This window comes from Cnephaeus nilssonii, assembly GCF_951640355.1.
Source record: "Cnephaeus nilssonii genome assembly, chromosome: 3".
Lineage (NCBI taxonomy): Eukaryota > Metazoa > Chordata > Mammalia > Chiroptera > Vespertilionidae > Cnephaeus > Cnephaeus nilssonii.
Window position 1 is genome coordinate 84,715,193 of NC_137074.1, and position 26,701 is coordinate 84,741,893.

The following is a 26,701-nucleotide window of genomic DNA, read 5'->3' on the forward strand; positions in this document are numbered from 1 at the left end:
TTCTGTTCATAAATCTATCAAAGAGAAGGGATTAAACAGCCCTTCACGTCTATCTGTAAAGTTTGAGAGGGCTATAAAAATGGAAACATATTAACTTTGTCTATGAAAATTTATATGTACATATAGCCCTAAGTTAAATCAAGCTCTGGGCTTAATGTATAATATAAAATACTCATCATTTATTTTCTCTCTTTGAAAGAATATGGTAAAGGAATTCATTCAATATTCGATAAATGTACTCCTTTACTTGAGACACACAAATAGCTAATAGAGAGGAAACTGATAGTGGCTATAACAAAACAAGACATAACATTAGTTAATGGGAATGGATCCAAAGTGATTTTTTAAAACATAGAAACTTGTAAATAATCTATAAGCCTCTGAAGAACAACCAAACATTTTAAACATTGGGTAAAAACCAAATAAAATTAATCTATCATATAGATTCAAGGACACATAGATTATTATAATTGGGAAAATTAGGTTTACTTTTATTAGTTAATACAGTCCATAAATTAGTAAAGACTTTTACATCGAATTACTTATATGCTTCAAACAAGTGAAGAAATTTAGAGATTTCCTAGATTATATTCCTGTCTGGCAATCGTTTGGAGTATAAATTTCACTATAAGGTTAATAGTGCTTTCTCAGTTCTATAAGTGCCTACCATGTATATTTCAGAATCTATACTATTCATTGACTGTTTGATTTTTAATTATTTTTATAAGTTATAAATAATGCAACAACATATCCTAAACATCAGTTGAGATCTGATACCCTGTGGTCTTAGAATAAACCTTCACATATATTTTGTTTGGTAGCACAGTATTGTGGTTGTTTTAAGAAAGTATGATTTGATTAGGTTTAGCATTGATTTTTCTAGTTTATGTAAGGTTACATCATTGGTTATTTTCTTACTCGTTGCTGCTTCACACATTTAAATTACTTGCCTAACCCTTGATAGCATTTAAGTTTGCAATATGGCTTTGTTGTCAGACTTCAAACATTATAATCCTTTCCTTGATATTGCACAATCTTTGAAAGCAACACATGCTTTCTTGATTTTCCTTAGCACCAATTATAACAGTTTTTAAATAAATGAATATTTCTTTATTAATTCAACTAATCCACAAATCTTTACTATGTACCTGTCTGTTTTAGATAACATACTAGTCAATGAGGAGAAGGATGAACAAGACAGACTAGTACCCACTCTCACTAGTCTTAGTGATTAAATGAGCAAGAATTTGGTTAGTGATTGATAAAATGTGTCCATCTTAAATACTTTTCCATAATACCTTGATAATTTTGTCAAAGGAAATTCTGGAAAGTTGTATCAATTTACGCCACTGGGGCAGAGAATAAAAATTATCCCTAACTAGTCACCTTTGGACACCAATAGCTGTAGAAGAAAAAAAAATGTTTTTATATCATTCTACCATCCATTTCTTTAAAAACCATATTTTTATTGATTTCAGAAAAGATGGGAGAAAGAGAGAGATATATATATCAATGATGAGAGAAAATCATTGATTGGCTGCCTCCCTCATGCCCACACTAGGGATTGAGTTCCCAATCCTGGCATGTGCCCTGACCAGGAATCTATGTGACGTCCTGGTTCATAGGTCAATGCTGAACCACTGAGCCATACCGGCTGGGCCTAGCATGCATTTTTGAATACTCATGAGATTAGAAACATTTCATATGTTCATGGGTCATTTATATCTATTCTTTTCTAAATTTCTTTGTAAAGCTCTTTGTACATTTTCCTGTGGCACATGTGTTTTCATGTTAAAGATTTATGTTATCATAAAAGATTAATAGTGCTATTTGTTTGCCACGTGCATTATATTTTTTTTCTAGTTTATCATTGATAATGAAATGAGATTATTTTTTACATGCTGGAGTTTCATGTGTAAGTAGTCAAATGAAACTTTTTATTTTTACATTTTAGATTAATATTTTGCTAATATGCTTAAAAACTATTTCTGACAAATATTAACCTAGATATCATACCTTCAATTTAACACATAATTGTGGTATGACTTATAAGTGCCTAGCAGTAATATAATCAAAATAGATTTGAGTATATCTATTTTGATTATATTACTGCTAGGGAACATTAAATGCACTGTCTTTGCCCTTAATCCTTATATATTTTCTTATTCCTGTTGTACTGATCACATTATATTAGGCTTTTAAAGTTGTCTTTCCCTCCCCCAAAATGTAAACCCTGCCCAAAGAAACAAGGGATTTTAAGAATCCAGACCTACTCTGGGCCTCTGTTTTACAGACTTTGCTTTGACAGGCTCAGATAATCTTGACCAATATTAGCAGTGTATATATAAATTCAAATTCCCTGCCCTATGGAGCTTAAAACTAATCATACTGTTGTTAGTCCAACATTCTGTATGCCTGGATTGAACCCTCAACTCACAGGATTATTCAGATCCATAGCCTTAACATAATTCCCCAAATGTTTTTATAATCTGTGTATTTTGATTACATAGTGATTAGCATTTTAATTCCTCCATGAGGATGGGAGTGCTGAATTGAATGATGAGTAATTGGCTAGGCTCCTTGGCTAGCAATGGCAGTGTTGTGTATCGAGAGGTACAGCTAATGTGGTACCAGTGTCCTTGGACCCTGGCCACTGATTGGAACCTCTACACTCCTGGGATCGCCAGTACTACCCCTGGCTACCTGCTGACTTTGACCATAGAGTATTGTCAGACTCAAGTTCTTGAATCAGAAGCCTACCTTACATAATATTCTATGTCTGACTCAAGGCCAAGTTTAGGTTAGTCCCTTGGACCAGAGTGCTAGTTAACTCCTCTTTTAGAAATGAACCAAGGGTACAACCCAGGATAAGAAAATCCGAGTACAATAGATACTTTTCGAAAGAAAACAGAAGGAAGGCCAAGAGGCATATGAAAACATCCTCAAAGTCACTAATCATCAGAGAGATGCAAATCAAAATGACAATGTGATACCATCTCATACCTGTCAGAATGGCTATCATAAACAAATCGACAAATGACAAGAGCTGGTGAGGATGCGGAGAAAAAGGAACCCTCCCGCACTGCTGGAGGGAATGCAGACTGGTGCAGCCACTGTGCAGAACAATATGGCGTTTCCACAAAAAACTAAAAATGAAACTCTCATTTGACCCAGTGATCCCACTTCTGGGAATATATCCCAAGGATTAGAAACACCAATTAGAAAGGATATATGCACCCCTATGTTCATAGTGGCACAATTCACCATAGCTAAGATTGGGAAACAGCCTAAGTGCCCATCAGCAGATGAGTGGATTAAAAAACTATGGTACATCTACACAATGGAATACTACACTGCAGTAAAAAAGTAGGAGTTCTTACCATTTGCAATAGCATGGATGGAACTGGAGAGCATTATGCTAAGTGAAATAAGCCAGTCAGAGCAAGATAAATATCACATGATCGCACTCATTTATGGAATATAATGAACAACATAAACTGATGAACAAAAACAGATCCAGAGACAGAGAAACATTGATCAGACCCTCAAACCTCAGAGGGAAGGCAGGGGAGGGTGGGCTGAAGGGGGAGAGATCAACCAAAGGACTTGTATGCATGCATATAAGCCTAACCAATGGACACAGACACCAGGCGGTGAGGGCATGAGTGGGGGTGAGGGGAAGTAATGGGGGAATAAGGACACATATGTAACACCTTAATCAATAAAGAAATTCACAAAAAAGAGAAAAGCTGAGTACAGCACATTAAATAAGCTTTGGAAGGACAGGGGCATATGATCAAGGGTTACCAATTGTTTTTCAGGGAGGCATTTTTTAGAAAAGTGACATTTGAGCAGAGACCTGAGTGAAGTCTGGATTAGCTATGTGAATAATATGAGGGAAATCACCCCAGTCAAAAGGACCAACAAGAGCAGAGTTTTTGAGGTAGAATTATACTGGGGTATTTCAGGTACAAGAAGGCTAATATATTAGTCCTGAATGAGTGAGAGAGTAGTAGGAGATGAGATAGTGAAATAAGGGAGATAGGGCCACATTGTATAGAGCCCAAGTAAGGATATTCCTTCCCACTCTGAGTGAGAAGGGAAGCTAACAGAAGCTTTTTAACAGAGTGGTGATATGATCTGAATTATATTTTAAAAGAATTACATTGTGGAGCATGACAATGGACTCTAGAGGAGTAAGGGAAAAAGCAAGAACATAAAGGCCATAGCAAAATCCAGATAAAGGATTATTGTGGGCTGGGAATATTTTCTGTCTTAACCCATTTAAACCAATAGAATAAAATGCCACTCACTGGATACCTTATAAACAACAAACGTTTATTTCTCTCAGTTCTGGAGGCTGGAAATCCAAAATCAACTTGCCAGCATATTTGGGTGAGGGCTCTCTTCCAAGCTTCAGATTTCTTGTATCCTTACATGGCAGAATGGGCTAGGGAGCTCTGTGGAATCCTATATAATAAAAGCCCAGCGACCAAATGGCAGAACGACCAGTTGACCAGTTGCTATGATGCACACTGACCACCAGGGGGCAGATGCTCAACACAGGAGCTGCCCCCCTGGTGGTCAGTGCGCTACCACAGTGGGAGTGCTGCTTGGCTGACTGGGATGAGCGGCTGCTCCCGCTGCGAACCCCCAGAGGACAGACAGGAACCTGGGCTGCGATCATTACCTCCTCGCCCCAGGCTCCGCCTCCTCGCTCCCTGCTACCTCCTCCAGATGCCCTCAGGCTGTGCAGCACTGCCACAGGGCTCGCAGAGCTGACCCTGGCGGCTGGGAGGCAGGTTCGTGGCTGCGCAGGACTGAGGCCTACTCTGTCACCTCTCAGTGCTATTGTCCCTGGGTCTGGCCCCAACTGGGTCCCCTGGAGAGGCGAGTGCTCGGGCTCCACAGAAGATGCCAGACCAGGGAGCAGCAGCTCAGGGGGCGGGTCCACAGCCTGGGATGAGCAGCGCTCCCACAGCGGGCCAATCCCCACAGGCCAAACCCCCACCAGTGCACAAATCCCGTGCACTGGGCCTCTAGTTTCTTTTATAAGATCATTAACCCCATTCAAGAAGGCTCCAGCCTCATAACATAGCCACCTCTCAAAAGCCCCGCCTACTAATCCATGACCTTTGGAGGTTAGGATCTTAACATATAAATATTGGGGGATACTAATAGTTGGTAATGCTGGCTTTGGATTAAGTAATTGGATTATGATTATAGTTTGATGGTGGAAGTAATAGAAAATGCTGATAGATTAGACATCTTCAAGATGTTTGAATACCTGGAAGAATGGAGTTGTCAGTAACAGAGATAAGGAAGACTGGACTGAACAATTCTGAGAGGGAAAATGAGAAATTTGTTTTTGGGCATGTTAATTTTGAATCATTAATTGGATATCTAAATGGAGATGTTGAATATGACCTTAAATATATAAATCTAGAGTTCACAGGAATAGGTCTGAGTGAGAGAAGTAAATTGGGGAATCATCATCATATAAATTATACTTAAAACCATGACAATGGCCTTAACCGGTTTGGCTCAGTGGATAGAGTGTCAGCCTGCAGACTGAAGTGTCCCAGGTTTGATTCCCGTCCAGGGCATATACCTTGGTTGCGGGCACATCCCCGGTGGAGGGTGTGCAAGAGGCAGCTGATTGATGTTTGTTTCTCTCTCATCAATGTTTCTGATTGTCTATCTCTCTCTCTTCCTCTCTGTGAAAAATCAATAAAATATATTTAAAAAAAACATGACAATGGATGAATCACCTATAGAATAAATATATGTACTACTATATGTAATACTTTAAACAATAAAATAAAATTTAAAAAATAAATAAAATTATCATGCACACAAAAAAAAAATAAAGAAGAGAATAAGTCCTGAGTAACCCTCAAACAAAGGGTCTATACCTCTTGAGAAAAGTGTGTCCTGCTAAGTAAGAGAAGGATAAAAAAAGCCATGGAAAGAAAGCATTTCAAAAATAATGAATGATTGGCTGGCCAGTGTGGCTCAGTGGTTGAATGTTGACCTGTGAACCAGGAGGTCACGGTTGGGTTCCTTGATAGTGCACATGCCCAGTTTGCAGGCTCAATCCCCAGTAAGGGGTATGTAAGAGGCAGGTGATCAATGACTCTCTCTCATCAGTGATGTTTCTATCTCTCTGTCCCTCTCCCTTCCTCTCTCTGAAATCAATAAAAACATTTAAAAAATGTATAAAAAATGATGCATGATTAACTGTATTAATAGCTTGAAATGATTCAATATATTCTCCTGAGAATTGACCACTGCATTTAGCAAAGTGGAAGTCACTTTTGACCTTGACAACAGCTCAGTTTAGTTTAAATTGAAAAGTGAAGATTTTTGCATTGGTGGGATAAACTATTTTTTGTTTATGTTCAATCGAAGTTTTATATTTTAAATTGTTTTTGCTTATGTTGTTGATAGAAATAAAGCAACAAACAAACTCTGAAAAAGTTAACATAAAGAAATACAATGTAGCGGTTCTTCCACTAACAAAACATATTATTGAAGGGGGAGCACATGGACAGCTAAACAATCAAGACCGTTTATGGTAGGTTAAGATTATAATAACTTAGTCTAAAATGATGAAGACAAAAATGTCTAATATTTGAAGATATTCAATTAAAAAATAAAATTTATAGGGTTTCCTAAATTCCTGAATTTTGTCACTTAGCAGATACCCTCTGATAATTGGAAAATGATTATGTTTATTTATAATAAAAATACAGAAACACAAAGTGTGACTATTTGAAAGCATTTACAAGTTACAAGCATACATTGATTCAACCATCATCTCACTTCCCCTCACATAATATCCTTATTTCTCTTTTATCCAATTTAGGCCTATGGTTTGTCATTGTAATCAGTCCTTTGCCTCAGTTTCTTAATTCTCTGACCTCACCTTTTATTATGCCCATCTGGAAAATATCAATGCTAGCTGCATAAAACTCTCTACATATATTGACCCGTTATCTTTCCAGCATAACATTGTTGAAGTAAAACACAACCATACTGACTTGTTTTCTTTATATTTATGACCCATTACACAAAATGAGTCTTTAGTGCAACATGAACAATCCTGATAAACATTTTTGTTATATTTACTCCCCTACAAGAAAACTTTTTTTCTCAAATGCCAAATAATTCCCTTCCCATTTTCTGCTGATGGAAATGCTTCTAATTTCATTATTAAAAGTCATTGAAAGAAAAAACAAAAACAAAAAAGAAATACCATATATTTTTTTCTGAAGGATCTACCAACTTAATTCCATCTATACCCACATTCTCTGATTTACATCTTGCCACCATGACCCTAATGTTTGTACTCCTACATAAGCTAGTCTATCCATGTGTCTATTCTTGCCTTTTAATACATTCCAGTTCTTCAATAACCCCAACTGTAGTCTGCACTAATATTTCTCTCTTTAGTGACCATTGTCAGCTATATACATAGTTATTTTGCCCGTCTTAAAATAAATTGTCTTGAATATTCATTATTCTGCATTGGCTACCCAATTGCAAGCATAACATCATTAACGAAATAGTTGTGTAAAATTTCTGTCTCAAATAATTTCTTCCATTCTCTCCTGACCTCATTTCAATCAAATTATGAAAGGCATGTGTTTACTAGAAAATGATATAAAGAAAATTTCTGGAGGAATAGAGAGATTCTATATATTGTTTTGTGTTCCATGTATACAATTGTTCAAACTCATTGAACTGAATACTTGAGATTTGTGCTTTTTACTATGTGTAAATTATACCTCAAGGAAGAAAAAACCTAAACCAGCCCTGTTCCCCATTCCCACTCTTTTCCTAAAAACCACAAACAAATAGACAAACAAGACACATATGGACAGAAACATTTGAAAAAGGAGAAACTTTGGAAGAGACTGTGAGGGAAGGCCAACTCAAAAGACAAATTGACAAGTGGCATGATAGATACAACTGAGATTAGAAATCTATAATTTGTAGTGATTCTAGATTTAAAGTTCTGTTTTAAGGGATTAGCTGTCTAGATAGAATAATAGAGTAAAATGAACAATTTACCCAGTTGAAAGAATTTTGGGGTGTTTAGGGAGGGATTTAGCCAGTGGAATAACTGAAACAATGCAACAATGATGAAATAAAGGGTGTTGTTTACATGTCCCTAGAAAGCAAGTATAATTGGAGAAAGAGAGAAAGTTAGAGGCATTTTGGTCAGATAGCAGCATATTAGAGTATAAGACTGTCAAACAGCACCAGCAATGGAATTAAATTCTCTGTCTTTCACTATTTTAGTTATCTTAAAAAGTCACACCTGGCTGGTGTGGCTCAGTTGGTTGAGTGTCCTCCTATGCACAAAGAGATCAGTGGTTCGATTCCTGGTCAGGGCACATGGCCAGGTTTTGGGCTTGATCCTCAGTAGGGAGCATGCAGGAGGCAGCTCATTAGTGTTTCTCTCTCATCAATGTTTTTATCTCTTCCTCCTTCTCCCTTCCTCTCTCTCTAAAATCAATAAAAAATCATTTTTTAAAGTTACATTATTATTCTAATGCAGTTTCATCTGCCATAGGAAAAAATATCCACTAATTCCCATCTTGGTGACTATGATTGAAATAATTTACACAAAAACATTTGGTAATCCTTTAAACTTTATGTAATTATAAGAAATTATCAACAGGTGTTTTTTTGCCATCACAAGGCCAGCATTACTTTTAATAATTATTTATGATATGAATCAAATGATTTAGGTAAACATTTCTTAAAGGTTAGTTTTGAAGTGTACTTAAATGTCCATCAAAATGTATATGACACAAATATTTGTCAGAGATTCATTCCTTTATTGAGCGAATCAAAGAAGGGATTTACATTTCACTAGAGGCCAGGTGCATAAAATTTGTGCATGGAGGGGGGTTCCTTAGCCCGGCCTGCACCCTCTCCAATCTGGGACCCCTTGGGGGATGTCTGACTGCCAAATTAGGCCTGATCCCTAAACCGGCAGTCAGACATCCTTCTCGCAATCTGGGACGACTGGCTCTTAACCACTTGCCTGCCTGCCTGTCTGATCACCCCTAACTGCCCTCCCCTGCCAGCCTGATCTTCACCCCAAACTGCCCTCCCCTGCTGACCTGGTCTCGCCCCCAACTGCCTCTGCCCAGCCTCCACCACCATGGCTTTGTCCAGAAGGAAGTCGAATGTCTGGAAGATGGCCAGTCGACCCGGTCTAATTAGCATATTACCCTTTTATTAGTATAGATAGATTATATAGGATAGGATTGCTTAAATGAGGGGTGGGAAGCCTTTTTCAGGAGAAGGAGATGCTCTTGGCAGACAAAAACACATAATCTCTATATCTGGACTGATAGCCAGCCATATGCACTATATTGCCAAACCAGTCATTAAAAAAATGAATCACTTTATTACACCTTACACCAAACAACTGTTGTCCTTAAAACCCCTCTTCAGCCCCCACCTTAGGTTCTGCCTTTGCAGTTCACCCAGAGTAGGTTCTGATTAGTCGGTTTCTATGTCAGTCAGTGTAAAAGCTCCGCCTCCTAGGCAGCCATTGCCTCCTCTCACTTCACCCAGATTTGGTTCTGATTGGTCAGTTTCTATGACAGTGTTAAAAGCCCCACCTCCTAGGCAGCCATTGGCTCCTCGCAATTCACCCAGATTTGGTTCTGATTGGTCAGTTTCTATGCCAGTCAGCATCTCCGGGCCTGATCATAGAGGTGGGGCTGATCAGCAGCCTCCCCAGGCTGCTGGCCAGTGGGCTGAACTGCTGACCTCTGGGAGAGAGAGAAAGGCTTGGCTGCTGGTGAAGCCTGGAGAGAGAAGCAGGGTCTGATTACCCTTCTTCTCTCTTAGACTCGCCAGCAGCTGCTGCTGCTGCTGATCAGCCCTGTCTCTCTCTCTCCAAGAGGTCAGCAGTTCAGCCCAATCGCCTGCTGTGCGTGCTGCCTGGTGTTCAGTTGCCCTCTGGTCGTTGTGGATGTTACAACCCTGGCTCTTTATATATAAACCCTGGCCCTTTTCCTTTAAGAGATTTGCATGAAACTAGCAAATCCAATGGCTGTAATTTTAATCAGTAATTCTTTGAAAAAGTTTTTTTTTTTTTTATCACAACAGATGCTCACATAATCAAGACTGTGCCCATTAGCAAAACATTAACACAACACAATACATTAACTTGATGTTTTCTTTGATTAACAAACACATTCTCACAATATAAAAATTGCTCTGATTTTATTGTTACAGTTGTCTATAGTTTTCTTCTGTGTGAGTAGAAGAAAAAATATTCAACTAGAGGTCTTGATTGAAAAACTAGCATTTCATAAACTAAATATATTGTTTCAGGTTTAAAAAATATATTTGTTCTATGATTTGCATTGTTAGAAAAAATGTGAACCCAGCTAAACAGGTATTATGAAATATATAATATTATGAAAGATATAGCTTCTATTTTGCATTTTTCCCTACATGAAAAAAGCACATGTTAATTATACTTAAATATCTTCTTACAGCCATATTTAAAGGATTTGCTTTACAGAAAATCTTAAGAATCCACTACTTTTACTCCTTTTTATTTCCTCTAAAATGAACGTTTTTCTTTTACACAGTAATATGGTACTTTGGGGAACAGTCATGGGCCTCTTGTATATATTAAGTTGCTAGGACTGCCATGACACACTACCATGAACTGGGTACCTTAAAAGAACAGAAATATATTGACTCATAGTTACAGGGACCAGAAGTTCAAAGTTTACATGTAGGCATGGTCATGCTTCTCTGCTGGTTTTAGGGAATAATCCTTCCTTACCTCTTCCTAGCTTTGGGTGACCCCCATTAGTCCTTGGTGTTCGTAGCAGTACCACTCCAGTGTCCATCTCTGTTATCATGTGGTGTTAGCTTTCTATGTCATTTTGTCTTTTCTCCTCTTCTGATGAGGACAACACTTATACTGGATTAGGCCCTCCCTAATCAAGTATGACCTCATCTTAACTTTATTACATCTGCAAGGATCCAATTTCCAAATTAGGTCACATTCATAAGCACAGGGAGTTAAGACATCCATATATCATTTTGGGGACAAAATTCAACCTAGAACAATATTTATCATGTTGAATATATGGAATGCCAGTTGTAGTGCTAATAGTTCCATCGCAATCAACATCAGAATGTAGAATGCTTCTAGTTTGCCTCAAATCTTAGGTAGACAGTGAAAGCTCCCTAGCAAAGTCTGTAAGATAAAGGTCAAAATGAGCTGTGGTTAGCATGAGGCTTGGAGGTCAGCAGTCACCTCAATTGCCAGGATTTTAAGATGTAGAGAATAATTTTTTAAATACCTTTTGGGAAACAACTACAGATTCACAGGAATTTTTAAAAATCATACAGAGAGATCTTCCTTACCTTTTACCCAGTTTCCCCAATGGATACATTGTACCTAATTAAAGGATTATGTCAAAACTAGGAAATCAATATTGGTACAATATGTGCAAAGTTCTAAACCTTCATGTGTAGAATCCTATAACCACCAGTGCAATCAAGATATAACTACACCATCACCACAAAGATCTCCCACATGCAACCCCTTTAGAGACACACCATCTTCCACATATTAGCTAGTATTCACCTATTTATAAGATTCTAAGTGCTATAAGTATCTAAAACAAATCAGATTTCCCTGAAGCTCACAAATGAAAAACAAAAAAACAAAAACAGAATTCTAAGAAGTGGGTTAGAAAGCACTATGGGTAAAGAGCTTGGCTTCCAGTATAGGAAAACCAGGAAGCAAGTCTTATAACACCAGTTTCTGCCTGTGTAATTATGGAAATTTACTTAAATACTTTGAGTCATGATTTATTCATTTTAAATCTAGTTTAACGGGATACAGTGAAAATGTGAAGATGAATGTAAAACTGTGACCTAAAATATAAAACACAATTCCTCTCTCTGTCTCTGTCCCTCCCCACCCCTTCCTCCCTTCCCCTACACTTGAGACAGACAGAACCATCTCAAAACCAACAGAGCATGATTCTTCTTACAACTAACTATATGGCATTAGACATCAAACACAACCATCCGCATCTCCTCCAACCATAAGGTAAACACAGTTGGAGGTAGGATTTCACGATCTCCTAGATTCTCTGCTACTCAGACATTCTGATGTCTAAGTCTGTCTCTCAGCATGACATATTGTGCAAATTAAACAATTTTTAAAATAAAGGTATGTGAGGAATAGCTTAGGTATTTTTGTTGTTGTTGATTCCTATGTTTTAAAAAATCTCAAAATTTTATTTGATGTGTTCACTTTTTGTAATTTTTATGTATGTATGCATGCGCGCGTGCGTGCGTGTGTGTGTGTGTGTGTGTGTGTGTGTGTATGTGTGTGTGTGTTTGTTTGAGATAGCTATTGCATTTAGTTTTAGTTGCAACAGGCCAGAGTTGAACTGGAAAATTATCTGTAAAATTAAATAAAAACTGTTAACGTGATATTTCTACCACAGAGAAACTCAGATGAATCTATATTTTAAGCAGATGTTTTTTCCATCACCATTTATGGCCCTTATACCCGCCTCTACCTCCCCATACTCCTACCACACACACCCTGCAATCAACACACTGTTGTCCATGTCCACGAGTTCTTTCTCTTTTTTCTTTGATGAATCTATTTTTATTTGAAGAAATGAAACCCTCTAGATATTTGAAATGCACTCATCACTTGTCACAAGCTCCTTCTGTTGTGTTGTAATATTTTTTCTAGCTAATATTCAAAATCAAGCACCATAATTTCTTCTCTTTTGGGCTTTTGTAAGCATAGAAATAAGTAAAATAAAGGCTTCACTTGCCCCTGTCTCTCTGTCTTCTGTGGGGTTGATCATGTGGGTGATTTCTCCAGCCACTGCTAGCTGATTACAGACCCCACTGCCTTTTGTTTGTTTCAATTAGAACATTAGAATTCCAAGTGAAGGATTCTGGGGAAAATAATTTCCTTTAACTAAAGTGGTTCCTCAGTGTGACTTTTTATCTCTCTGAGGTTTACAGAGTTCATTTGCTTTATCCTCTTAATTGACTATTTTTAAAATTCAACATTTGTTAGTAAATCTACAATTTATTAGTAAAATACTAATTATATTGTTCTTTTCTCTCCCTCCACACCCTCTCCCATTTGCTTTGCTTTTATATAACAATTACAATGAGGTAAAATATAATACCAGTTTTCAGGTATCTCCCTAAGAAAGGTAGATTGATTATTTAAAATGAGATATATAAATAAAATATATAAATGAAAATATGCATAAATGTATACATTCTTTAAACTGTCTCTTCCAGACTTGTATATTGTTAGCATGAAGCTGCATTAGATTTTTCCAGCAGGAGTTATATACCAGTGCAACATGCCCCCAATGGCAGGGACCCGTGTCTTGCTCTCCAGGAGGCCCACTGAAACACCCCCTCATTAGGCTCAGGAGAGGAAAAGGCGCCCCTTATTCCTCCCCCATGAACAAAGAGGTAACACTCCAGAACACAATAATACCTGTCTAAGTCCTTCTCCAAATCCCAACCGTTATATGCTAGCTGTGGGAAAGAGGATTAAATATCACGAGACTGGTTTTGGGTATTCAATTTTTGATAATTTCATGTGTTAATCAGTAATTGGAATGTTGTCATTATCACAGTAGAATCTCAGTCTAAATTTCTAATTTAACATGCCATTAAAATCCTATTTACAGCATAACATAGAACCCAGGAAATATGTAGTCTCCATCAATAAAGCTAAATAAATATTTACTAAATAATCATTGAGGCATTTTAGGATGGCTTTATGGAAATGAAATAAAAACCTCAAGTAATGTCAAGCCAATCTATAATAATAAAAGGGTAATATGCTAATTAGACCAGACGTCCTTCCGAATGAAGCCAGGGCCAGAGGGAAGCCGGTGCCGGCAGCAAGGGGAAGAAAGACTTACTCTTGCACAAATTTCGTGCATTGGGCCTCTAGTATTGTAATAAAAATACAATGTGAATATTTTAACAGCTATATAATTGTCTACTTTTTAATTTTTTATATCTACACTAGGCTAGTTTTCTTTATCTTTTTATTTGTAATCAGAAGCATTGAGGAAATAGCCATCTCTGACTGTGTAATCATTAGTGTAATATGAAGTGTTTTAAAGTAGTTTGGGGTTAGAGAATCTTTAATTTGTCCCCTTGATTTATTTATGATTCTGTACATAAATTTAGAATATAATACATTTGAATATTTGAAGTTTCTTAGAGAATGCAGAATATTAAAGCAAATTAATCATTTTTCTAGTGAGATATAAGCTTATTGTTATATATAATACTATTTTATAATCATAGCATTTGTCACTTTTAAAGTGTTCCTTATACACTGTCTTAATAGTTCCTCACAATAATTTTGTAAGGACAATGTTAGCATCTGTGTTGTATAGCTGTGAACAAGACTTAACAAATAGAAATGTTGTACAGTATTTCAAATTTCATTTTTAAAATATGCACTTTGTACTGAAGTATAACTACAAAAATTTAGTAAAATAATAAATGTACAGTTTGATGCTTATTTTAACCTTTTGCACTCGGATGTCGAGTGTGACTTGACATGGTTAGCATCGGTAGCAGCTCGTATGTCGAATTGTATTGAATGTATCAATAACTTGAAATATAAAAAAATCCAAATAAATAAGTTTGTATGAAAAGAAACTCCAGTTTTTTATTCTACTGCCACGCTTTGTAAAATCTGGGGTATTTAAAAAATTAAATCCCGAGTAGAATAAAGGAATCGAGAAAAAAGCAAGCGAGTGCAAAGGGTTAAAAAGTGAATCCAACCGGTTATCCACAATCTCAAAAGCCCTCTATGCTCTATTCTAGTCACAACCCCTCATACCTATGCCTCAGACAACAACTATCCTGACTTCTAACATCATAGTTTAGTTTGGCTCTTTAACTGTATGTACATGGAAATATATAGTATATTCTCTTTTGGGTCAGGTTCCTTATGATTAATGCTATGTTTGTGAGATTCATTAATGTTGCTGAGTGTAGCTATAATTTTCTCATTATGATTATTATATTATATTCCATCATATGACTATACCAAGAAAGGAGAAATAATATTGAAAAGGACAAATATGTTGGTAAATATTTATGTGAAAATTAACTGAATATTGGCTAATATTGAATAGTAATATTTTGTGTGCTGTAAAATATAGGTGAGCTAAAATGCATCACAAAAACAATAAAAACTCTGGAAAGATGTAAATGAAGTTATAGAGTCTTAAAGTTCTAGAATTATTGGGGAAATGTTAAAGTAACGATTTGTATTAAACTCTAATAAGTCAATGCTGCATAATGTAAGCTTTGACATTTTACTAAACATGGCCATTTTAGCCTGAGAAACATATATTTGACAAAGACTAATTAAAAGTTTCATTTTATCAATAACAAACTCTATATATTATATATAATATCATATATTATTCATATAATAAATAATCATTCATTAGTCAATATTTATTAAACTACTAGGTGCTAGGCAACATTCACATGCTTGAGATACATCTGTGAACAAATTGGATAAAATTCCTATTCAGAGAACCTATATTCTTGGAAGAGGGAGACAGTTAATAAACAAAAGATATTAAAATTACTAAATTATTCAATATGCAATATGTGTGAAGGTGATTAGGGATATGGAAAATGTCTACTTTTCAAAGTGGAGTATATTAAATAGAATGTGAAGTGCCCTGTTGATGAGTAGTTATTGCAGGCAGAGGCAGATTTCAGTATTAAATACTAGAGGCCCGTTGCATGAAATTCGTGCATGGGGGGAGAGGAGGGTCCCTCAGCCCAGCCTGCACCCTCTCCAATCCAGGACCCCTCGGAGGATGTCCGACTGCTGGTTTAGGCCCGATTCCTGGATTGGGCCTAAACCGGCAGTCGGATATCCCTCTCGCAATCCGATACCACTAGTTCCTAACTGTTTGCCTGCCTGCCTACCTGATCACCCCAAAACACCTCTGCCTGCCAGCCTGATTCCCCTAATTTCCCTCCCTTGCCGGCCTGATTGCTCCCTAACTGCCCTCTCCTGCCAGCCTGATCTCCCCCTAACTGCCCTCCCCTGCCAGCCTGATCACCCCTAACTGCCCTCCCCTGCCAACCTGATTGCCCCCTAACTGATCCCTCCTGCTGGCCTGATCGCCCCCTAACTGCTCCCCCATGCTGGCCTGATCGCCCCTAACTGCCTCTGCCTCGGCCCCAGCCACCATGGCTTTGTCTGGAAGGACGTTTGGAAGATGTCTGGAAGATGTCCAGTCTAATTAGCATATTACCCTTTTATTAGTATAGATGGTGGTCAGGTCAATACTTGTGAGAAGATGGAGTTGGAACAAATTCTTGAAGAGAGTTAGCTATGCATACAATTGTGTACCTCCATAGATAACTGGAGGTCATTCCAGGCAGGATAACTTGAGATAGAGTAGGTTTGGTATGTTCTAGAAATAGCAATGTCAATGAAGATGGAGAATTAAAAGTGAGAGTGGTGGAAGAGTTCAGAGAGGTAAAAATGGTGCACATTTTGTAGGGACTGGAAAACTATTTTAAAGACTTTGTCTTTTACTCTGAGTGAAATGAGAAGCCAATGCAGATTTTTGAGAAGTGGCATGATCAGATTTAGGTTTTAAAATACTCATTTTGGCTACTATAATGAGAATAAACTGTAATTAAGCAACTGTAGAATCAGAAAGACAAGCTACAAGGTTATTGTAGTAATTCAAACAAGACATAGTAATGCCTCAGTCCAGGATGGCACCAGTGAAGATATGAATCTTTATGGGAGTTTTAAAATGTTTCAAGGTAGAGCCAATAGAATTTACTAGGGGTTGGAAATGGGCTACAAGAGGTAAACAAACAAACAAACAAACAAAGTAAAGTATAACCTCAAGTTTTTTGAGTGTTGAACAGAGATGGGGACGGATATAAAGAAAGTTGTTCTTATTTTTGTTTCATGAAAGGAGTTGATCTGGACTTTATCTTGATATTTTGAGAGTGAAATATTTATTATAAACCCAAGTGGAAATCTCAGATAAGCAGGTAGTGGATATACTAAAGTGGATTTTGTATGAGGGTTCTGGACTAGAGATATATACTTGATAGTAGTTAGTATAGAGATGGTGCTTGAAGTCATAGATCTAAAGTGAAATCACTGAGGGAGTGAATAGAGATTGTGGAGTTCAGGACCCAAATGAGCTCTGGTGTATTTCAACATTCAGCATGTAGTACAAAAGAGGAAGGAATCATCAAAATATGCTAAGATGAGTCAACTAGTGAAGAAGGGGAAAACCCCATAGAGTGTGTGTTAATTCAGGACCACAGAAAAGTAGATTTTTAAAAAAGGATTAGATGCACAAGAGACATTTTGGAGGAACATTTTTTTTTAAGGAAAAAAGGATGGGGGTTCAAAGGAACTGAAGAGAATTTTCTGATTTGATGCTGGTCTGAAAGTCATGAAAAAAGTGGGGAAGGAAGGGATTAAAAGGAGGAGTCTTAAACTGCAGTGCAGTTCTGAGAACCTTTCAACTGGGTGGTAGCAAACCCTAAAGCCAAAGTCTTCATTTGAGTTGTGCATGTCTCAGGCCTTCATTACTGCTGATGCCATTGGTTGGGAGGAACCTGTTGCAAACATGGACTCCACAAACACAGGGGTAGATCCAGGAATCCTGAGGCAAGCAGTGCTCTGATTATGCTCTCTGCAGCAGGATAAAGGAATGGTGTATTTTCATGGGCACCAGCATGATGTCCTAGAAAGCAAGTGAAGAATAAGAAGGAGGAAGTGTTAAATTATGTGAAGTGTCGGTAATAGGTCAAAGACGTGGAGGACCAAGAAGTGACTACTGGATTTAACAATGTAGAGCATGTGGATGGATTTAACAAGGATAGCTTTTGTGGAGTGGTGAGGACTAAAGCCTGATTTGATTTGGTTTAATAGTGAATGGGAGAAAAGAAATAAGACTGTGAGAACAAGCTACTCTTTGAAAATGGTTTGTTATAAAGAAAAAAACAAAAAAGAAATGATAAGCTATCTGAGTGGGAAGGAGGTTCAAGCAAAAGTTTTTTTCCTTTTGAAAATGGAAGAATTTAGTAGCATGTTTGTATTCTGGTGGAAAAACTTCAGTAATAAGCCCAAACACGTAATGGCCCTGTTATAATAATGGCTCTTCATGCACCTGTTTCCCGTCCTCTGGGCAATATGACTTTGCTCCTATCAAGAGGAGGAGTCTGTTTCCGCAGCTCTTGCCTTTAGATTGACCTTGTGACTTACTTTGACCAACAAGAATTCTGCAGAAGTGTCATTGTATGCCTCCTAAGACTAGACTTTAAGAAACTTTGGAGCTCCTGCTCTCTTGGAGCACGCTCCATTACTTGAAAAACTCTGATCTCATCTAATGGTAAAAGAGAAGAGATTTGGAGGAGAACTAGGCGGTCCAGCCAACTGCCAGCAGGGACCACTGGACCTGTGTGTGAGGCTGTCTTGGACAACCCAACTGCATTAAAGTCTCCATTTGACTCAGCTGGATGAGTTACTCCAGCAGAACAAATGCCCAGCTAACTACACCCAGATTGTCAACCCATGGTTCATGAGACATAGGAAATGACTGATCATATGTCAGTAATTTTTGAGGTAATTTATTAAAAGAAATTGATAACTGATTGAGACCCCAAACACCTTTTTGAAAATCCTGCTTTTGTTTTTCCTCTATATGGTTTCATGTTTACATTAGATAAGCTAAGGAATGTTCTATACCCTAAATATAGTTTCCACTTTCCCATCTCTATGTCTTAACTAACTAAATAGATTCACCCTTTAAAGTATTTTTTCCCCTGGATTATTGTATGCATGTACTTTTATACTGCCTTTATTTATATCCTTTCTGTGACAATTATTATATACCGCATTGCATTACAGCCATTTGTATATTGGTTTAATTTCCTGAGTGGGTATGGCATTGCAAGAGACATGGTTATTATGAAACAATTTGAATGATTTTCTTTCACTAGGTCTCCATCCATTCTTTCCTCCTTCCTATGCAGCCCCTCTCCCCCTCCCACCCTCTCTTCTACCTTTCCACCTTTTTTCCCTTTCTTTTCCTGAATTTCTACAGGATTTCTACGTATCTGCAAAAGTACATTTTATTGAAGAGAACCAAATAAATTTTATTTGAAATAATAACTCTCTCAAAAATAAGAGTATAGAAAAATAATCTCAGTCTACAATATAGTCTTTGGAGTTAGAAGCTCCTAGACATAAAGGAACAAAGTAAAATCCTAAAGTCCTCAGTTAAGCTTCTAAACTGCCTAACATATGCTTTAATGTAGCATCTAACTTATTTAACAATTAATTACACTAAGCATTTTTCTTCATGTTAATGTTATGCATATATTCTACCACTGAACTGTGTAAACTTAAGCCACTTAGCTGTGTAACCTTGAACCAGATGCTTCATCTTTTCCCACTTCATTTTCTTCATTTTAAAACTGTCATAAATCTGGTGCCTATCTTACAGATTTTTGTTAGAATTAATGGTATCATATTTCCATATCGTCATGGAACAGGATCTAGAATATCATAAGCACTGAATAACTTTAACAAGTATTATCATATGATATATTATCTGTTTTTTCTCATTATCATTTTAAAATATTAAGTTTGGCAAATAATTTTAGAGAAGGGCTGGCTTTTTATCAACCAATTTAGTTAAACATTTCATCTAATGACATCCTTTGTCTACTTTATATCTAGGTTATCTGTAATCAACTACCTCCTAAATCTGTGGCAATAATTAACTATTGGACTTATTCTCTGCAGTAAAATCACGATTTCCACTGGAGTCAAGTTGGTTTAATTAATTGCAACTATAAAAATGTAAATGGATTTTGGGAGAATATTATAAAATGAAAGATTAGGTCATTAGTAATAGTCCCAGAGTTTATTATCCTCAAAAATAATGTTTTCTCCAGATTATCCTAGAAAGAAATGATGTTACCTTCTACTGACTAAAATCTTTGGAAAAAAGGCATGAATAAATGGTTAATCCTGACTCACCAGGTACTAAGAACTCATGACTTCATGTTGTTCGTATATTAAGGTTGTACCACACATGTTATTATAAGGCATTTTGTGGCTGATGTACAAGACTGCAATTCACACTAACAGATGTTTGGGAAGGAAATTATTTGTTTAATTTGTTTATGAGTCACAGGATTTTTGTCTGAATGTAATTATAGGAGGAGACCACAATTTATGAATGGATTGTATTCCAAAAGTGCATTTGTAAGTCAGTTGTTTGGGACTAAGAACATATTTTATTGTATACACTAGGTTAAATGTTAGTGTTTTCCAATCGCTGCTTTATCTCATTATTTGGCTGACTATATCTGTCTCTGGAGAAAGAATTTGAGGAGAAAATGGCCTCTTTCTTTCCTGGCCAGTTTTTTGTTTTGTTTTGATTCCACTGGTGATAACTTCTTCCTCTTTCCAGCACTGATTTTCTTAGGCTTTCTCATGAGACCTCATATACCCCAAAACACCCTGGAGTATTACAACTTGGGTTTGACCCATGCTTGGCAGAATTAACACACTTCCAAAATTGTGCAACTCCCCTTTCCCACCAACGTGTTCCATCTTTTGATGTTACTGATCTAAGTTTAATAAGAAAACAATGCAGCTTAAATTTTTTTACCCTAATGGGATTAAAAATTATGCCAAGAGTATTTCTAATTTTAAAAGATATGTGTTCATCTGAATTACTGTGTTTGGCAGACTACTAAAATGAAGAGGAAAGCCCCAGACATTTTGGAGCAATGACATATTGGAGTTGGGCCCAACATGTAGGCTTTTTTCTGCCAAAAAGTCTGTCCTAAGAGTCATCTTCTTTAATTAAATTTGTTTCCTACAAATTTTTCCCCTTTGACCTTTATAGACTAACAAATTCTCTGAAACTTATACCCAGTAATTCCCATTTTACAATCAGTGATAAGTACTAAACAAAGAAAAAGAGAACAAGAAAGATTTTATATGTGTACTAGAGGCCCAGTGCACAATTTTATATGTGTACTAGAGGTCCGGGGTGGGGGGTGGGGGGTTGTGTCCCTCAGCCCAGCCTGCACCCTCTCCAAACTGGGACCACTCGAGGGATGTCCAACTGCCCGTTTAGGCCCGATCCTAGGATTGGGCCTAAACGGGCAGTTGGACATCCCTCTCACAATCCAGGACTGCTAGCTCCCAACTGCTCGCCTGCCTGCCTTCCTGATTGCCCTAACTGCTTCTGACTGCCAGCCTCATCACCCCCTAACCACTCCCCTTCCAGCGTGATTGATGCCTAACTGCTCCCCTGCCAGCCTGATTTCCCCTAACTTCCCTCCCCTGCAGGCCTGGTCCCCCCCAACTGCCCTTCCCTGCATGCCTGGGTGTCCCCCAACTTCCCTCCTCTGCCAGTCTGGTCACCCCTAACTGTCCTCCCCTGAAGGCTTGATCGCCCCCAACTGCCCTCCCTTGCAGGCCTGGTCCCTCCCAACCGCCCTCCCGTGCTGGCCTGATCACCCACAACTGCTCTCCCTTGCAGACCTGGTCCCTTCCAACTACCCTCCCCTGCTGGCCATCTTGTGGCAGCCATCTTGTGTCCACATGGGTGCAGCCATCTTGTTGTGTTGGAGTGATGGTCAATTTGCATATTACTCTTTTATTAGATAGAATAGAGGCCTGGTGCACAGGTGGGGGCCGGCTGGTTTTCCCTGAAGGGTGTCCCGGATCAGGGTGGGGGTTCCCTTGGGGCGTGGGGCGGCCTCGGCGAAGGGCCTGTGGTGGTTTGCAGGCCGACCACGCCAGCCAGCGACCCAAGCGGATGCCCTGGTATCTGGGATTTATTTATCTTCTATAATTGAAACTTTGTAGCTTTGAGCGGAGGCCAGGGCTGCGGGAGCTTGGCTTCCTCCATTGCCGGGGAAACCACCCAAGCCTCCTGCTCACTCTGTGGCCACAGCCATCTTGGTTGGGTTAATTTGCATACTCGCTCCTGATTGGCTAGTGGGCATGTTTTGTGGGTGTAGTGAAGGTGTGGTCGACTTACATATTATTATTTTATTAGATAGGATACATTGCAGTTTTCCTGAATGTACTTTTATTTTTGCCAATCAATAGATGCCTAATTAGTAATTAATTATATTATTTATTTCTCACACTAGCTAGTTTGTTTATTATTTGGGATTCTATTGTATGTCTAGAGCTTAACCCAGTGCCTGGCACTTAATAAATTCCCAATAAGTACTTAATGAATGAAGTAAAACATATTTGTAACATGCCACATTGGACTTATAAAAGTATACAAGTAGAAATAACAAGGTATGCTCTGTAGAAAAACAGACATCTGTTTAGGGAAATAGACAACCTGATAATTTGACCTTTCAACTGGATTTTTTTTTTCTATTTTTCTGGTGAGGATAAGGGTTAACTTTTGTTTTCATTATAAGTATTAAACATTCACTGTTTCTACCTAGAAAATCATTTTTATTTACTTATGTTATAGGGGGGAAAGAATGAAATATTGAGAAAAAATGTTTTTGCAATTGTTCTTAGGCAAACTCCATAGATATTTGAGAATAAATTGGCATTTTTGTGGAGGAGAGGGACTTAAATCATTAGGTGCATATAGAGTTTTAAAGTCACTTAACACACGTATAAATGAAATCAAAATAGATGAAGTCAGGGGGACCCTGAATATAAATATGCAACTGGAAATTAGAGCAACACAAAGTTTATCTGGTGAGGTAATGTCACTCAAGGCAATAAACTTAAAAGTAATCCACACAAGACTGTCATGTTGGATGCACTTTTATTTATTTTTAACAGCTCTTCAGTTTCCAAAGAATTTGGGTGGCCCTTTCTGGTTTACACTTGAATGCTGATATGTAGAACATGAGTCTGTAGATCTGGAGGAAACGCATCATCATCGCACAGCAGGCTGAGCTGCTTGTTTATTAACAGGTATGAGTTAATCATAAGCAGTCATGCAGACTTGCTCTTGATTCAGCGATTTCTGAAACTGACTTCAGTGCTACTACACTCAGACTCAAAATCTTACGGCACACATCAGTATCTTGGTGGGTTCTTTACACATGAGTCATCTGCTCTTTATTTCCAACCATTCTTAAATTAATTCTTTAAATGTAGTTTTAACAATACTGAAAAAAACCATCAGGATAAATGCATTACAATAAAAAATGACTTATTAGCTCCAAACATGTGCAGACAATTGAGACTTCACAAAATATTATGTTTTACTAATACTACAAATTTTTAAATGGTGTTAGTCCACATTTATATATATAAAAGCCTAAGTGACCAAACAACCAAACGACTGGTCGACCTATCGCTATGACGCGCACTGACCATCAGGGGGAAAATGCTCAACACAGGAGCTGCCCCCTGGTGGTCAGAGCGTTCCCACAGTGGGAGGGTTACTCAGCTGACCAATCCGTCCCAGTGGCCCACTAGCCCGGCGGCAGCCACTCACTCCCTAAGTAGTCCTGCAGGTCCAATCTCTGGATAATGGGTCAGGCTCTGACAGACCGGCACCGCCAGCATGATCCTGATAGTTCCGCCAACCTCCTGGAAGTCAGCCTTGAGCACCGCGGCCACTTGCCCTCCCTAGATGCTCTGCAAGGAAGAAACAATATAAAAGCAGCCATCAGGTGGCTCCTGATAACCTGCGCAAATGTCAGTGGGATGGATCCGGACTCCGGGCTGGCAAAGGTATCCCACCGCCTGCCCGGAGGGCCAATTGCATCCTGCTCCCCCCAGTCCCCTAGGGATGGGTGCCAGACACAGGGCTCATAGCTGGCAAGCACCACTGTGGCAGCACGAGCCTCTCCTGATCAGGACTGACTGGGCATGAGCCCGTGGCAGGTGCAGTGGGGCTGGGATGAGCAGGAGCGGCAGATGACATTGGAATGCCAGTTTTGGACCAATGCCTACAGGCCACGCTGAGGGACCCCACCAGTGCACGAATTCATGCACCAGGCCTCTAGTATTTTCATAAAAATATATTAATATTTTATGTAAACTTTAAACTTATCACAAAATGGTCACTCTTATAAAATATACTACCACAAAGAAGGATTTCTTGTTGTAAAGATTTCAGCTCATTAATTTTCAATTTGAGGCAGTTACTAGTAAGTCCTTTAAGTCTCAACATTATTAATACATTTTTAATTCCATGTGCCAAGAAATATTCAAAGTTGTTTATCTAGAGCTATCTATAAATTTATCTATCTATCTATCTATCTATCTATCTATCTATCTATCTATCTTTCATCTATCTATTTATCTATCTAACAAGCTTGCTTGCCACAGGACATAATTGGTAGTATTATTACTAAAACACACTAGTGTATATTAATCACCTATTAATAGCTGAAGATTTATACAAAAATTTTTAACATGTTTTTGCTCATTGTGCTATAATAATCATGGGCAATAGGTGTGAATATTATTCTCACTTTACAGGTGATAACATAGAGGAGTTAAGTAGCTTACCCAAAGTCAAAATCTATAATAATAAAAGTGTAATATTCTAATTAGACTGGACAGCTAAATGACCTTCTGAACATCATTCCAGACATCCATCCAGATGAAGCTGTGGTGGCAGGGGCAAAGGCAGAGGTGGTTGTGGTGATCAAGCAGGGAGGCAGAGAAGTTAGGGGCAATCAGGCAGGAAGACGAGTGATCAGGGCTAATCAGGCGAGTGGTTGAGGGTGATCAGGCAGGAAGGCGAGTGGGTAGGGGCAATCAGGCAGGCAGGCAAGTGGTTAAGGGTGATCAGGCAGGCAGGCAGAGGTGTTAGGGGCGATCAGGCAGGCAGGCAGGCTAGCAGTTAGGAGCCAGTGGTCCCAGATTGTGAGAGGGATGAGGGATGTCCTACTTAAATCGGCAGTCATACATCCCCCAAGGGGTCCCGGATTGTGAGAGGGTGCAGGCCGGGCTGATGGACTGCCTCCCCCCTCCCCCCCCCCCCCGCCCCGTGCACGAATTTTGTGCACTGGGCCTCTAGTGAATAAATAAATTAGTAAACCTAGCATTGGAACAAAATTGAGAGCTCTTTTTTGTTCCCCATTGTCACCTGTGCATAGGGAAGCATATATTTTTATTTATATCCTCTGGGTGTTATTCTATTAAGCTCCTGGTGGTAAACTGAGCTCAAATATTAAAAAAAATACGAGCCTAACAAACATTTCCACACAGAGGACTCTCATGCAAACTGAACTTCAGGGAGAAGCCTGCACTGAACTGCCTGTCTGCACTGTATTTCTGCCATCTGAGCCATCCCTTAAAAAGGAGTTCCTCGAATCCTATGTCAACCAGTAGGACTGAGGCTTCCCCATCCAATCAGAGCTGTGCAGCTCCAATCAAACATCACAGTGCCTTTTAGACCAATCAAACTGAGAGAATTCGGAGTCCTCATTTGCATGAGGACAGACTAATCAGAGATCAGGGGTATGGACTTCTGTTCATGTAAGCCAGCTCCCCTCTGGCTCTCAGGGTGCACCTTTCCTTTCCACAGAAGACTGCCTCTTCCTGGCTGGGCTAAAACACAGATGTCTCACTAGACCAGAGCAGACCAGAGCAGAACAGTATAGTGCAAAGCAGACTGGCATGGTGCATAGCAGAGCTGACCATGGAGGGACACAACAGAGCTATTTAGCCAGAGAGGGGCCTGGCACAAGGGCAGCATGGCCCCAGACCTGACTCACAGTCCTGCTGTTTCCACAGCCATGCTAACTAGACTAATTGATCTGTTTCTCACTGAATAAAATATCTTACTTTGCTGCACCCCAAATTGGGGATTCTTGTGGTATTGAATTGGTGCCAAAGACCATTGGTTGACATGACTATAGTTAATAATATAGTATTGCATACTGGAGAATTATTAAGAGAGTACAGCTTAAATTTAAAAGTTCTCATATGAAGAAAAAACTATTTTTAAATGTGTAGGGTGACAAATGTTAACTAGACTTATTGGGGTGATCACTTCCCAATATTTACTGCTATTGAATCATTATGTTGTACACCTGAAACTAATATGATGTTATATATTATTAGAAAATATTTTGGTGTTATTACTTTCAGATGTATAGTAAATCATTGCCATTTTGAGAGTTTGTATGTGCCATTCTTTCATTAGTTGACAAAAGTTACTAATCCTTGAGTAAAATAAATTGTTAGTATGAAAGAAATTAACTTGAAAGAGTTTATAGACAGAACAAATGTCAAGTGGGCAAGACTATTTATTTCTAACTAAAGAGGAGTTTACATCAGTTGTTTATTACAGAGTGCTGTGAGTCATTATAGGATTTACATAATAAAAGATGCATGTTTTCCCTTATTTTGGTTGAAATTATAACATATGATTTTATACAGAATGCAAAAATTTTCTGATTGAACAGAGAATTTACCATGATCACCGACACTTCTTTAACCAATAGAAAAAAACCATAAAGAATATCAAAGCAAGATAATCTTGATTTATTCTCTGCTTTTACTTCATTCCAAATTCTAACTTTAGTTCACTTGTTTTTTTAAAATGTGTGAGCTTTGAGGGGAAAGATGAGCAAAGCATTC